The sequence below is a fragment of the Lissotriton vulgaris genome, chromosome 3_2, assembly GCF_964263255.1.
Source record: "Lissotriton vulgaris chromosome 3_2, aLisVul1.2, whole genome shotgun sequence".
NCBI lineage: Eukaryota > Metazoa > Chordata > Amphibia > Caudata > Salamandridae > Lissotriton > Lissotriton vulgaris.
In genome coordinates this window covers 169,150,647-169,165,868 of record NC_141690.1, presented here as the reverse complement: position 1 = coordinate 169,165,868, position 15,222 = coordinate 169,150,647, and positions in this window count along the sequence as shown.

Sequence of the window (15,222 nt, the reverse complement as noted above, 5' to 3'; positions counted from 1 at the left end):
AGATTCCCTCAAACCCACGAAAAACGTTAACTGCCACTATATATTTCTATAAGGAGAAAACCTTCATTAACTGTGACCTATGCAGCCCAGTCCACACCACAGTTGGACACTACGCCCTGCACTTGGGCCTTCTGAACTGTAGGTCCCTCCCAAAACACTACCTAGAGATAAATCTCCTTATCGTGTGGGTTCCTGGACGAAACGGAGGCGATAAGAGGGCAGATCATGCAAGGGTGTGCTTCCGCCAAGCTCAGGGAATGAATCCTGGAGGAATCTGGAAAACCCTTGGCTGAGATCCTAACTCTTGGACGCACCAAAGAACTATCCAAGGCTAGGCTACAACATCAAAGTGTACAACTAGAAATCATGTTTTTTAAAATTGATCTAACCTGCCACACCTTCTGGAAAGGAGCTCTGGTTTACCGTCCCCCAGGACCAAACCCAGAATTCCCGCTCATTCTCCAAGAGCTGCTAGTCCCCCAACTTAAATCCAATGAAGATTTTATCCTTCTAGGGGATTTTAACATCCACGTAGACCAACCTACATTACCTGAATCCCACTCCCTTATCACGGACCTTTCAAACCTAGGTCTAGAGTTAAAAAACAATGGACCCACGCACAGGGGTGGCCACACGCTGGACTTAGTCCTTTCTAATTGTTCAAAGCTCACCTGCTCCCCAGCAAGAGAGATCCTATGGACAGACCACTTCCTATTAGAAATTCAACTCTTGACTCTCAAAAGACCTACTAATAAAGCACCTTCTCCTCCCACCTGGCGCCGCCAATGGCACAAAATTTCCTTAAACAATCTACAGGAAATTTGGGTACAATCCACCATACTAGCAGAAGACACAGTAGATACAGCATTGGCAAAACTTACCGGCTCAATCAAGCGAGCCATTGATATCCTGGCCCCTTTAAAACTATACAAAGAGTATCCCTCCTCTAAACAAGAAAGTTGGTATACTCAGGAGTTAAGGGAGGAAAAACAGAAATGTAGGCGAGCAGAGAAAAAATGGAGGAAACATAAGACCGAGGAGACTCGAGCGGTTTTTCTTTATGCTCAACTAAAATATTATAAAAACATCAAGCAGGCCAGGAAAAATCGCCTTATGCAACAGCTAGCAGAAGCTGGTAATTGTCCCAAGGAGCTTTTTAATATCCTTCAAAACTTTGTCAAACCCGCCGCATGTGAGAGCTCTGATGAATTCTCACAGACCCTATGCGACGAGATATCGTCTTTCTTTGAGAGTAAAATAAACACTATTTATGAAAAAATAGTGGCTGCCAATAACAGTATGAGTGATACCAACAAACTCACATCCCCAACTCTGCTAAAGGATAACGTAGAGCCTCTATCATCCTTTCCTTTAACTGAAAGTACAGAGCTCCACCATCTCATTACTCATATCAAATCAGAATCTCCAAATGACCTCCTCCCTGCCAAGATGGTTCCCCCTTTGATCTCTCTCCTGGGACCTTTCATACAGAGTGTCATCAACATCTCCCTTACTAAAGGACAAGTCCCAGCAGACTGGAAAAGGGCGGTGGTAAACCCAATACGGAAGAAAGCGGCATCCCCATGGACCGACCTCTCCAACCTACGTCCCATTTCACTCCTGCCATACATCAGCAAGATAGCTGAGAAGCATGTGAACACCTATCTATCTCAACACCTCGAAGCGACGGAGGGCCTGGACTATTCACAATCTGGTTTCAGGCCGAACCACAGCACCGAATCAGCCCTTCAAACAGTGACCAATAACATCAAAATGGCACTGGATGAAGGTAGCTCTATGATTCTGGTGCTGTTGGACCTCTCCGCCGCTTTTGATACGGTGTCTCACAAGGTGCTTCTTGAGCGATTAAAGGACGTAGGACTAGAAGGTGTGGCTATGTCATGGATGGAAAGCTTTCTGTCAGGCCGCTCCCAAGAGGTTAGGCTGGGCTCCCACAAATCTATCTATAGGGAGCTCAATAGAGGAGTGCCACAGGGCTCTTGCTTAAGCCCGACACTCTTCAACGTGTATGTGGCTCCCTTGGCCAACCTAGCAAGATCATTTGGGTTTACTCCGGTGTCGTATGCCGACGACACCCAACTTCTCTTTCCTTTTAAAGACCTGACACCTGCAATAAAAAGATCTTTTGCAGAGGGAATGAGAGCAATATCTGCATGGATGTCATCAAACTGTCTCCAATGCAACATAGGGAAAACGGAGGTCATGTTGTTTGGACAAGCAGCAGCACACTGGACACCTGAATGGTGGCCCTTAGAGTTAGGCCCTGTTCCTAGCCCTAAAAGCACAGTAAAAAATCTTGGAGTGCTATTAGATCAGACACTCACTTTCAAGGACCACGTAAATCAGGTGGCTGATACCGGTTTTCGAGCCATTGGAATGCTAAGGAGAGTGTTTCCCTATTTGCCAGACTGCCACAGGAAAACACTCGTGCAGGCATTAGTCATCAGCAGAGTGGATTACTGTAACGGCCTTCTACTAGGAGCAAATGAAGGGCAGTTAAAAAAACTACAGGTGATCCAAAATACGGCAGCAAGGGCAATCCTCAATGCTCCCCCCAGGTCTCCTTCTCTCCCGCTGCTGACCAGGCTCCACTGGTTACCAGTGAAGAAACTAGTGCAGTTTAAGACCTTGTGCACTATTCATAAAAGTGCGATAGGCGAAGGTCCTAAATATCTAGCCAAAATTTTCCAGCCATATGCCCCTGGGCGAACCCTGCGCTCAGGCAACCAGCAGTTTCTGCAGGTGCCCAGAATAAAAAAGTCCAGACAGGGAGGGCGAGCACTAGCCCACCTAGGACCAAAGCTCTGGAACTCTTTACCTCTTGAGATGAGATCACTCACCAGTCATCTGACCTTTCGAAAGGTCTTAAAAACACACCTATTCTCCAGTAACTGATCCCCCTCTGTCAATATGTACCGTTTTATCCTTTTACAAACCATCTGAGGATATTCTTACTGACAAAGCGCGGAGATACCCCTTCGGGGGCTATTCAGGCGCTATAGAAGAATATAAAATAAAATAAATAAAAATAGGGCAGCTCACATGGAGGCAGCCCTCCAAGTATCGGTGAAGACCGCACCGGTCAATGCAGTCACCACCAAGCCAGAGGAAACAGGAGAGGCCCATGCGGTGCCGTGGCCGCACCTGCCACCACCTGTGGGTACTGTGGAGGAACACCCCACCCATCGGCCGACTGTCCGGCGAAAGGCAAGAGGTGCTCAGGTTGTGGGCGGTACAACCACTTCGAAAAAGTGTGTAGAGCCAGGAAATTTCGCAAACCACGACCCAGGGTCAATGCGGTGATAGAGGAGGACAAATTGCCAAGTGACATGGACGATGTTGAAGAGGAGGAGAGGGTCGTGCACATGATCGGGACCACGACCCGCAAAGCACGGCGTCTACCCCAATGCCATCTCTAAGTGGGGGACCAAGAGATCAACGCGGTGGTTGACACTGGGGCCACCATTAACATCATGGCAGCCGCTCTCCACCGTACCTTACGTCCCGCTCCTCCGCGTCAGCCCTCCCCAATAGTGGTGTTCACATATGGACAGGACACTCCGTTGAAGATCCTGGGGCAGTTCAAAACGACCGTAACGCATGGAAACCAGAAAATATACACCAACATCTATGTCACGGAGGATGGTCAAGGCATGCTCCTAGGATGCCGCGCTGCTGAGGACCTGGGGATTGTCTCTTTCTCTTTCAGTGTACATTAAGAATCCATACAACCTCTCCAGGAGGAGTTCACAGAAGTGTTTGAAGGGATTGGCAGATTCAAGGGAAAAGAGATACACCTGCACGTTGACCCCACTGTCCAATCGGTGGCCTTACGGCATCGGAGGATTGCCTTTCATCTGAGACCCCAAGTGGAACAAAAATTGAAGAAACTCGAGGCTGCCGGCATAATTGAAAAGGTAACGGGACCCCCCCTGGGTTTCACCCATTGTGGTCACTCGAAAGCCCAAGCATCTGTGTCGACATGCGCCTCCCAAATGCCACCATAAAGCGCGAGCGGCACATCACCCCAACCATTGACGACCTCATTGGAGAAATGCCAGGAGCCTGCTGGTTCTCCAAGCTTGACTTACGGTCTGTATACCATCAATTGGTTCTTGATGAGGCGTCGCGCAACATAACCACATTCTCTACCCATGTGGGACTGAGACGTTAAACCCGACTAAGCTTTGGAGTATCCAGCGCCGCCGAGGTGTTTCAGCATGTCATACAAAAGTTGATCGCGGACATTCCAGGGGTCATCAATTTCAGCGATGACATAATGATTCATGCCAAGTCCCTTCCGGAACACAATGGCCGTCTCACGAAAGTAGTCCGAAGGCTGCGTGAAGCTGGTCTAACGCTTCATCGTGAGAAATGTGAATTTCTGAGAACCAAGCTACAATTCTTTGGATACACTTTCTCCACGGAAGATGTCAACCCAGACCCCGAGAAAGTGCGTGACAACAAGAGCGCCGTTGCCCCAGCTAGTGTGACCGAGGTCTGAAGCTTTCTGGGAATGGTCAACTACTGTGGTAGATTCATTAAGGACTTGACATCGCTCACAGCGCCGCTACGAGAACTAACTAAAGAATCGGTCCCCTGGGAATGGGGCCCCCCTCAGGAAAAGGCCTTCATGAACATTAAAAATGCCCTTTCGGAAGCAACCACACTTGCATTCCTTGATCCAGGGAAAGTTACCCAAATTGCAGTGGATGCCGGCCCGGTGGGCCTCAGGGCGGTCCTGCTACAGAAGCGACAGCCGGAGGAAGACTGGGCACCAGTGGCGTTTGCAAGCCGATCTCTAACTATGACGGAGCAAAGATATTCTCAAATAGAGAAAGAGGTTATCACCATTCACTGAGGGTATCATCACTTTCGCCTCTATGTGTATGGAAAACCGTTCACTGTTACGACAGATCACAAGCCATTAGTGGACCTCTTTGCTGGAACATCTACCCATTCTCCACCGAGGATCGAAAAATGGATGCTCCAACTGCAGGATTACAATTGCCGGGTGTAGTATCAGCCGGGGTCTCACAACCAGGCAGACTACCTATCCAGACACCCCCCCGAGAAGCCACTGACAAAGAAAGGGAAGATGCAGCAGACACAGAGGAGTATGTTCGATACGTCACCGCCAGGTCATGCCCTCTCCCCCTGACAATGCAGAACCTCACGGAAGCTACGGCGCAGGATGAATGCCTGCAACGGGCCAGGAGAATCCTACAGCAGGGGTACTGGCACAAGGCCAAGGAGGAACATGTGAAAGACGAACTCACGGAGGATCCCACTCGCTGTCTGCTGCGAGGGCACCGTCTGGTTATACCTACTGCGCTCACCACCAGGTGTGTACAGCTTGCACATGTCGGCCATCAGGGCATGGTAAAGACCAAATCACGTCTTCGTTTGAAAGTGTGGTTTCCACTCATGGATGAACTGGTAGAGGGCATGGTCAGGTCCTGCCCCGCCTGTCAGGTCACTGGAGACTTACCTCACCCTGCCCCAATCATAACTGAACCTCGTCCACAGTCTCCCTGGTCCTGTGTGAGCATGGATTTTGGCAGCCTTCCGGATGGCCGGCACACCCTAGTGGCTATTGATGATCACTCAAAATATCCGGAAGTGGAGATCGTGGGGACTCTCAGTGCGAGTGAGGTATTACCCAAAATTGAGAAGATCATGGCCACCCATGGCTTGATGAAGGAAATACGGACCGATAATGGACCCCCATTTCACGGACAAGAACAGTCTGAATACCTCACCAGTCTCGGAATACAGCACTGTCGAATCACGCCCCGTTGGCCTCAAGCCAACAGTGAGGCCGAACGGTTCATGAGAACCCTCAACAAAGTCATACGAATTGCCCATGACAAAGGACAATCCATTGAATTTGCCATCTTCACATTCCTGCGCAGCTATCGGCAGACCCCTCACACCACCACTGGGGTTGCCCCTGCTCACCTGCTGATGGGTCGGGTCGTCATGGACACTAAACCTCATCATCCTCAGAAGCAAACAGAGAGTCCCAATGATGGCAGGATTGATACGCGGCGGTAGAAGGCTCACGCTCAAGCGAGCCGTCGCCGCAACGCGCAAACCAGCCTGATAAAGGAAGGTGACGTGGTCCTGTTGAGAAACCGGTACCAAGGAGGAAAGTTCCAACTCCCGTATGAAAGGCTGCCCTGGACTGTGGTGAGCGTCAAGGGAACTCTAGTTGTGGCGACTCGGGGACGAGAGACTGTAACTCGCAACATTTCCCACTTCAAACAATTTCATGCCACGACACCGGATCCTGTCGCAACTTCCAGTGTTCCCACCGTCATGAGTGGTTCCGGCGAGAGCCCTGATTTGAATGAAGTCGGTGCTGGCGAAACTGAGGTGGAGGCGAGCACTAGTGTCCCCACCGTGCCATCTGGAGACGCTCCTGAGGTGGCTAGTCCAATGCTGCCAGGTCGAGGTCTGTCCAGGTATAACTTGCACCCTCATCACAACTGAGAGGCTACGTAATGTAAGACTGTTCATTACTAATTATTTTATTTATTGAATGCCCCTGCTGAAGAGCTGGGAAAATGGTTTCCTGTGGGACTATCAGAAGTTTGATAACTGACACCGTAAATGCACAATGTTATGTTGTTTTAAAACCTTGTTGGGAAGGAATGTAATGTCGCGATATGCGACGGCGTGATTGCGTCGTGACGTAGTCCCAACACGTAATGGCCAGTTAATGAAAAGTCAAAAGCACGTCTACGTCGGCCAGTTGGAGACGGAGACGGCGACCTGCAGTAATACCACAATTAAGGCTCCTGTCATTATTTAATTATTTAAAGGCTAGGCCCACAGCCCCTGCCGTCAGGTCCATTCCTTTAGTATCCGCACTGCCCAAGTGTGCGACACAACAGGACCCTGCAGGTCTGTTTTTACCAAGCGATTAAAGGTAGGTGAACGTCAGGCCCAAAATGAGGATTTATAAGGGGGTTTGGGCCTAGAATGACCAAATCCCAGTTAATATCTAATTTCTTGCTGTGTTTTCTTCTCTGACCTGACTGCTCTTTCCGTCACAGTGCCATGGAGGAGGTACCAACGAGTATGCAACCGCCTCGAAGGCGCATGGCAGATTTTAGCTGCCCTGTGCCTAATTATGCAGAGACCAGCAGCCACATCTGCATAATGAAGCTTGCAGTTTCACTCTGGGATCCTGGTAACATTACAGACCAATGAGGGGGGCTGCTAACATACCGGAAGAGCCACCATTAGTTTCCGCTGAGTGATGAGGGGTCAGGGACCCAGAAAGGGCACAAGAGTTACCACTGCAGGTGATCGTGAATGCAAGCTTGACTTTAACATTGTGCAGAGCCTCCCGCTGATGTGTGCCATACATCATGCGCCCTTCTGGCGGGGCTGCTCCAGCGCTAAGAAGAAGGGGCGTATGGGATACATTAATTTTATCACATGATACCAACAAAATGTGGAACAGTGGTTCTTGATGCATTCAATTTTATGTCCTTGCTAACCCATTTGCACTGCTTACGCCACTTGTGCCATGAGAATATTTTACACCATGGATCCAGATTCTCGGGCCTACACTGCAGGGACCAACACTGAATCTTAGCAAATACATTTTGCACCATGAGAAATTTTAGAAACCGGTTTTGTGATGTCTTTTTATATGCAGAACAATAACTAGGGGAAAGAGATGTTGCACTGGCTTCGGCTACCATGTTGAAAGCACCCGCTTGGAAAACTTTTGTTTTAAAGAAACACTCTCCAAGCGGAGTTTTGTTCTTGACAACAACAAAACATATAGAACTGGTGCTCAGGGAACTTTTCCACACATCTCATGGGGAAGTGAGTAACAGTCGCCAAGCTCTAAACTTTGAGGTTGACTGTCGCTGTGACTCAGCTGTCCTGTAGCGGATAGACCGATGCATCAAGGGTTACCACTGGCCGGCAGAGTAAACGGTTTCTCAGACTGTAAATCAGGGCCACTGGAATCATGCGGCAGCAGAGGGCAAAATTATCCGTCAGGGTTGAGTAAATTATGCGTCAAGAAATGTCAAATTATGCGGCATAACGCAGAACATTTTGTAGTAGTATTCATTATTTTATTTTTTTAATTGTTAACACTGTTTGGGCATTTGTTACACCTCGGTAGGAGGAACGCTCTCTTACAACGTTCCTTCTGCGATGCTAAACCCCTAATTAGGTCCCCAAATTTGTGCCAAAAACAGTTCACTAAAGACCTTTGTGAGCAAGTGTTACATTTTCTTTCATGTATTAACACTGTACCTTTAAATCCTTGTTGTATTTCTTTAAATGTTCTTTAGAACACCCCTGTCTTCTGGACTTCAGGTCAGTTGCACTGTTCCTGTTGACCTAGAAGCTGCTTTCTCTGTTGCTGTGCTGCATAATAAATCAACTTTAATTTCAAGCTATTCCTGTGGATTCTCTAACAAAATTTGGCGACGAGGGTGACCTTATCTTGATTGGACATTGCAGCACAGGTGTGGAGTAATTTTCCATATTTTGAATTTTTGGGAAAAACCTTCAATTTCAAAATGGTAATATTTACAATTGCAGTAATAATTTTTTTGCAAGGAAGGAAAAATTCCTGTTTTGATGATTCCTACCAACAGGAAGTAAATTAATTTCTACAAATGCTACGGTCTCCTTAAAATGCTGCGTAAGTTTCTTCCTTTGCTCCCTCTGACGCATAGGAAGACGACGGTCCAGGCTCTTATCTGTTCCAGGCTGGATTACTCAAATGTTTTATATCTGGGTCTTCCGGACTACCTACTACAAAAACTGCAGGTGGTCCAAAACTCGGCGGCATGGGCCATTTTTGGCATACCCTGCCAAGCGAGAGCCTCGGACCTGTTACTCTCCCTTCATTGGCTCCCTGTTAGGAAGCAGATTGTTTTTAAAGCCCTCACGCTGGCGCATAAGGCACTCCATGCAGTAGGAGCTGAATACATCCAGAAACGCCTTACCTTCTATAAACCTACAAGATCTCTTAGATCGGAATCCCTTGGTTTGGCTATTGTCCCTGTTATTAGGAAAGCTAGGGTAGGGGGACGCTCTTTCAAACATCTTGCGTCCCAGTTAAGGAACACCCTCCCCCTGTCGCTCCGCTGTACCTCGAACCTAGTGGCCTTTAGAAAAGGTCTGAATACATGGCTCTATGGACAGTGATTGGTCTGTCTTTCTTTTTCATCGCTCTTTCTTTTCTGTATTTCCGCTGTGGGTCAGAAAGCGCTGGGACACTCCTTGGCGTAGCCAAGCGCTATATAAGACACCCATAACATTAACATTGACATTAACAAATTCAAGGTATTTTCAAATTGTTTACCTTTGAATTTTTGTCTCTGGCAGGTGGATCGTGACCACGACGCGAGACCCACTTGGATCGTGACCCGGCGCGAGACCAACGCTTCTGTGGACAGACGTCATCTTTTGAAGAACACTTCCTGGCTTTGTTGTTCTTCAAGCATCACGGAGCGTCAAGCATCACGAAGCGTCAAGCAGGGAAACAACGTGAAGACCACGTAATGCGCGATGATGCAATTGCGTACATACATAACGTGCAATAGCGTGGCAGCCATTTTGAGCTTGTTTATTTGATCGCCATAGCAACCAATTGTCGCGAACCCGTAATTGCTTGTTTTAATAGCATTTGAGGCATTCTGCAGTTCGGCTATTCCGCTTTTGGCGATTCAAAGCTTTTGGGAATATTTCTGATCCAGAAGAAAAGGATATAACAAAGTAGGCATTATTATTCTCTTTTTATCGGAATTCATGTACATTTACCTGGAAGTCGGATGGAACTATTTTCTTGAGTCATTTTAGGATACAATTTTGGTATTTATTTTAAATCAAGATATTTATTTTCTTTCATTTGTCAACAGCAGTATACATCTCATTGTAAGAGTTATTCTTTTAGAATTTTAATACTTTGTAAGTTTTTTTTTCTGGACTATTTTAAACTGTTACTGTTCTAAAATTCAAGACATGAAGTTTGATCCACCTGAAAATTTTACAGAACAAAGGTGATCCTCCAATTCCTTGGACACGCTGGAAAGAAGAATTTCTCAATTACATGAAAGCCATAGATGGCGAACGCATGGGTGCTGAGAGGAAGAAAAGTATTCTTTTACACTGCTTAGGCTCTGAGGGACAAATGGTTTTTAGAGCCTTAACTCCTGTTCCATCTGAGTTGGGTGAAGGTGATGGTACTAATGTTTATAAAGAAGCACTTATTAGGATTGAGAAACGGTTTAAACCTGTTTCAAATATAGCCCTAAATAGATATAAATTCTACACTCGTGCACAACAAGAGTCTGAATCGTTTGATGAATTTATGACTGCATTAAGATCTTTATCTATTCACTGCAATTTTGGTACCATCTGTGATGAAATGTTAAGAGATCAGATTATTGTTCATGTAAAGAACAAAAAACACAAGAACGTTTATGGGAACTAGGTGATCCTAAATTATCTGAGGCGATTGCCATCGCTAAATCTTTAGAACAGTCTGAAAAATGGATGCTCAATGTTCAAACACCTACTGTTAATAAGTCAGACTCTCACGATGAAGTTTGTTTGATCAAACATAGAGAAGGGCAAAATAATGATAACCCACATTCAAATTTTAATGCCAACAGATTTAATATTCAAGGAAATTTTAAGAGGTTTGATAAATCTGTGATATGTTATAAATGTGGTAGTAGGATGCATGTTGCTACATATGCTGGATGTCCAGCTATAAATAAAGAATGCAGGAAGTGTGGGAGGTTAGGACATTTTTCTACTGTTTGTAGAGATTTTAGGAAAGTTGTTCAAAATCCAAAAGGTAAAGTAGCTGTTGTTACAGAGGAGTTATCCAAAACTTGCAGTTGTGTTTGTGAAAGTACACCGAATTGTGCAACGTCTAATAAAGGTCTAATAAAGGTTTTGTAGTTTATCTCGCAGAAGAGATTTCTTTAATTGATGCTGATTGTCAGGTCATTTGTGAAATGTTTGTTTTGGGAGTAAGTCTCAACTTAATGGCTGATTCCGGCTTACCTTGGACTATTATTACTAAGGAGTATTTTGATGAGCGTTTAGATGGTGTGCTACATTTTTCAGACATTCTTCCTTCAGAAATTAGTGCGGTTAGTTTCAATGGTTCAAGGGTAGAGATGTTAGGTTATTTTGTGGTTAAAGTTACCTTCAATTCCAGATGTGTAGAGGTTAAATTATATGTTGCTGTCAAAGTTGTGAATGTGATTGGTTGGAAGGAAGGATCAATGGAGATTTGATATAATACTCAATCCCCGTGCAAAAGATCAGGTTATGCTTGGTGATTCCTTTGAAGATGAAAATATTTCTTCTATTGCTCATGAAAAAGAATCTGAGTTAATAAAATCAGAATTTAAGGATGTTTTCTCTGACAAGTTGGGTATGCTTCGGAACTTTTCCCATAAAATCAAACTCAAATCTGGAGTTGTTCCTGTTGAACAAAGATTGAGAGGTGTTCCTATCAATGTTAGGGAGGATCTGAAGAAAACTTTAGATGATTTGGTTTTGGAGAAGATAATTGAACCCATTGATTCTGCGGAATGGGTTTCTCCGATTGTTTTAGTTAGGAAACCGGACAAATCTTTGAGAATGTGTGTGGACCTCAGGGCGCTCAATTTAGCTATAATTGTGGACTGTCATCCCCTTCCAAATATTAATGAAGTTGTATCTATGCTAGAGGGTGATAAGGTTTTTTCCACTCTCGATTTAATATCGGCTTATCACCAAATTACCCTTACTGATGATTCTAAGTGCCTCACAGCCTTTATCACTCCCCAGGGTCTTTTTCAGTATACTAGAATGCCGTTCGGTTTGGCTTCGGCAGCCTCAGTTTTTCAAAGAGTAATGTACAATATTTTTAGAGATGTAGATCACTTTGTGAAGTGTTTCCAGGACGACATTTTAATTTTTTCTAGTACTGATGAAGAACACCTAGTTCATTTACGTTGTGTTTGTAAGAAGTTGAGAGAGAATGGTCTGACTTTGAAGGCTAGCAAGTGCAAGTTGTTTCAATCTTCAGTTGAGTATTTAGGTCACACATTATCAGGGGATGGTGTGGTACCTAAAAGATCTAATGTGGATGGCATTAGTAAAGCTCCCCCTCCTGTTAATAGAGACCAATTACTGTCTTTTGCAGGTATGTGCGAATATTATAGCAAGTTTGTCAATAACTTTGCCACCAAGATGGAGCCTCTAAGGAAGCTGTTGAGACATGGAAATTCTTTTGTTTGGGATAAAGAGCAACAAGCAGCATTTGATCTCATCAAATCTGGTATTTTGCATGCTCCCACTCTTAGACCTTTCTGTTTGAATAAAATGTGCATCATCACTGTTGATGCAAGCATGTATGGTGTTGGTTCAGTTTTGTCTCAAAGATCAGGCCAAGAAGAGTGGAATGTTTGTTTTGCATCTCGCACACTTAATGAAACAGAGCGCAGATATGCTGTTATAGAGAAGGTAAATAAGCTAAATGTCCAGGTAGGAATCATTCAAAACAACCACTTTGCATTTATATATGTCACATAAGTGATCACACAAATCAATAGAGTAACTAAAGGGCTTATATCAAAAATATACTTAATTTATTTTTGATTCTCAATTTTCGTTTTTCAATACATGAAAGAAATTTCAGTACTGGCAACAGACAGACTACCATAACATGTAAACTGATTGATAGTCTACATACACCTTCAGCATACGTACATGTGGCTACGATCTACGGACCACATCAAAGTAAATATTTACACATAAAAATTCACAAATCAAATTATACAGTGAATTATACAGTGTATTGCATGTCAGGTGTTAAGCGTCGACGTTTCGGTCCATGCTGGTCAAGTCGATCCGTCGGACCATCTTCAGGACAGAGACGTTGCACAGCAATGTGATAAGTACGCCCCATTCAACGAATACCCTGAGCCTTCTGAAATCAATATAAAGAAGTACTACCAATGCCACATCCATTAAGTACAAAGTAAGCCTGCATGTGTCTGGTGGTGTAAAGGGGTTTGCCTATAGATTGGTTCTTTAAATGAATAAACTAATTGTAAATCAAATCACTGTGTGCATACAGGTCACAGGTCACTTGAAGGGAAGGAATTGAACTAAAACAGTGGATAAGAATTTTCTATCCCCAGGATTTATGCTGTCATCGCACATTGAATACTGCGTATTATGTAAGAAATGATTTATTTTTGACACCGCAAACTTTTGAGAACTTCTTTGTAAAATTTTAAAAAATCCTCTATGAATGTACACTAATGGATTGTCCCATATACTTTTTAGACTCAAGAATTTACTGTAGTCCTGAGGAAGGTGTACCATCTGCTGTAAACACCGAAACGCGTCGACATTCTTGCTACTTTTAATTATTGTTTTTTGTGTTAAACTTAAATGCAATGTGATTATGTTTTTATATGTCTATATGTAAAATTGTTATTCATATCATGCTGCTATTTCAAGGTTTTAATAAATATTAATTTTAAGAATAATATGTTTATGCAATAATTTTGTGGACAAACTAGGGTACATGTCATTGAGGTATCGAAGTGTTGGGTGTCAAATCTTGTTAAGTACTACGTATTTTAATTTAGGAACCACAGAAAGGAACAAACCCCCTTTTTTTGATGTGATAAATAAACGCCACACAGGTCGTTCTGCAGTTAGGACTGTCGCCACGGGGTTGGAACAACAGCAATGCGCCGGCTCTACAGAGTCCGTGCTCGATCCCCGGTGAATACTCGGGACGCTATAGAGAAGGAGCTTTTGGCTTGTGTGTGGGTGACTGAGCACTTCAGGAATTTCATTTGGGGAAGTAAATTTGTGCTGAGGACAGATCAAAAGCAGTTAGTAAATATTCTTTCTCCTAGTGGTGGGTGGAATTCCACAGCTCGCATTTCCAGGTTAACTTCAAGACTTCAGGAATATTCCTTTCCACCAGAGTACCTTCCAGGAAAAAATAAAGTTGTTGCAGATTTTATGTCTCGTCACCCATGTTTGGTTTCCGATTGCAAAAATATGAATGACACTGAAGTTGTTACTTGTTTACAGGATGTTTTATCTGCTTCTTTTGGTGAGATCTCTAAAGATATGTGGGAAACCGCTGATAACCAAGATCTTACTTTACAGTCTATCAAGAAGTTTATTGTAGAAGGTTGGCCTGATAAAAAACTTTTAAAAGAGGATTTTTTGCCATTTTTCAATGTTTCAAATGATCTGGAATTGGAGAATAATTTAGTGTTCAAGTCTGGTAAGTGTGTTCCACCTTTTACCATTCAGAATTTGATTTTGGATGTAGCGCATAAATCTCATCCAGGAATGTCGGCCATGAAAAGGTTCATTAGGAACTATTTTTGGTGGCCGGCCTTGGATCGTTCAGTTGAACACAAAGTAAGAGAGTGTTCTGTTTGTATGGGTAATGATAAGATGTTGACAGTCAATGTGCCTCCTTTAAAGACAACCTCTTGGCCTACTTCTCCTTGGAAAAAACTTGCCTTTGATATATCTGGTGCATTCATGTTTAAGCATGGGCGGAAAATCCGTTACGCTCGCGGATTTTGCGGATTTTCGGTAAATTCGCAATCCGCGAGATCCGCGAATTTCCCGCAAAATCCGCAAATTCGCACGCAGTGGATTTTTTTTTCTTGGTGATACAATTTTGCTGCGTGCTGTGTAAGTTCGCAATTGCGAACTGGTACAAAACCCTCGCGAACTGGCAGAAATCCTTGCGAACTGGCAGAAATCCTTGCGAACACAAAAAAAGCATTCAGCAGATTCAAAAGTTCAGAGTCATCATTAGTAACCATTCCCTGTAGTGCTTCCTGACAAGGGCCCCTCCAGAGTTCAGTTGCTAGTTGCAACAATTATATGACCCTGCTCTGACCCTCACAGCAGGCTCATAGAATAGCTACAAGTAGGCCACAAAGGTCCTGGAAAAAAAAATTGCACTGCAACAGAAAGCAAATTACAGATAAGGAAGCAGGTGCCAGACTGGAATTTTAAAACAGTGACACATTAATAAATCAACCCCAAATTAATTCATGTCAGTTAAAGCAGGCAGGTGTGCTTGCTTTTCCCCCCCATAATCTACAGTGATGATGAACCAGAGGGTGGCATTGATGCACCAGAGGATGGCATGGGTGAAACAGA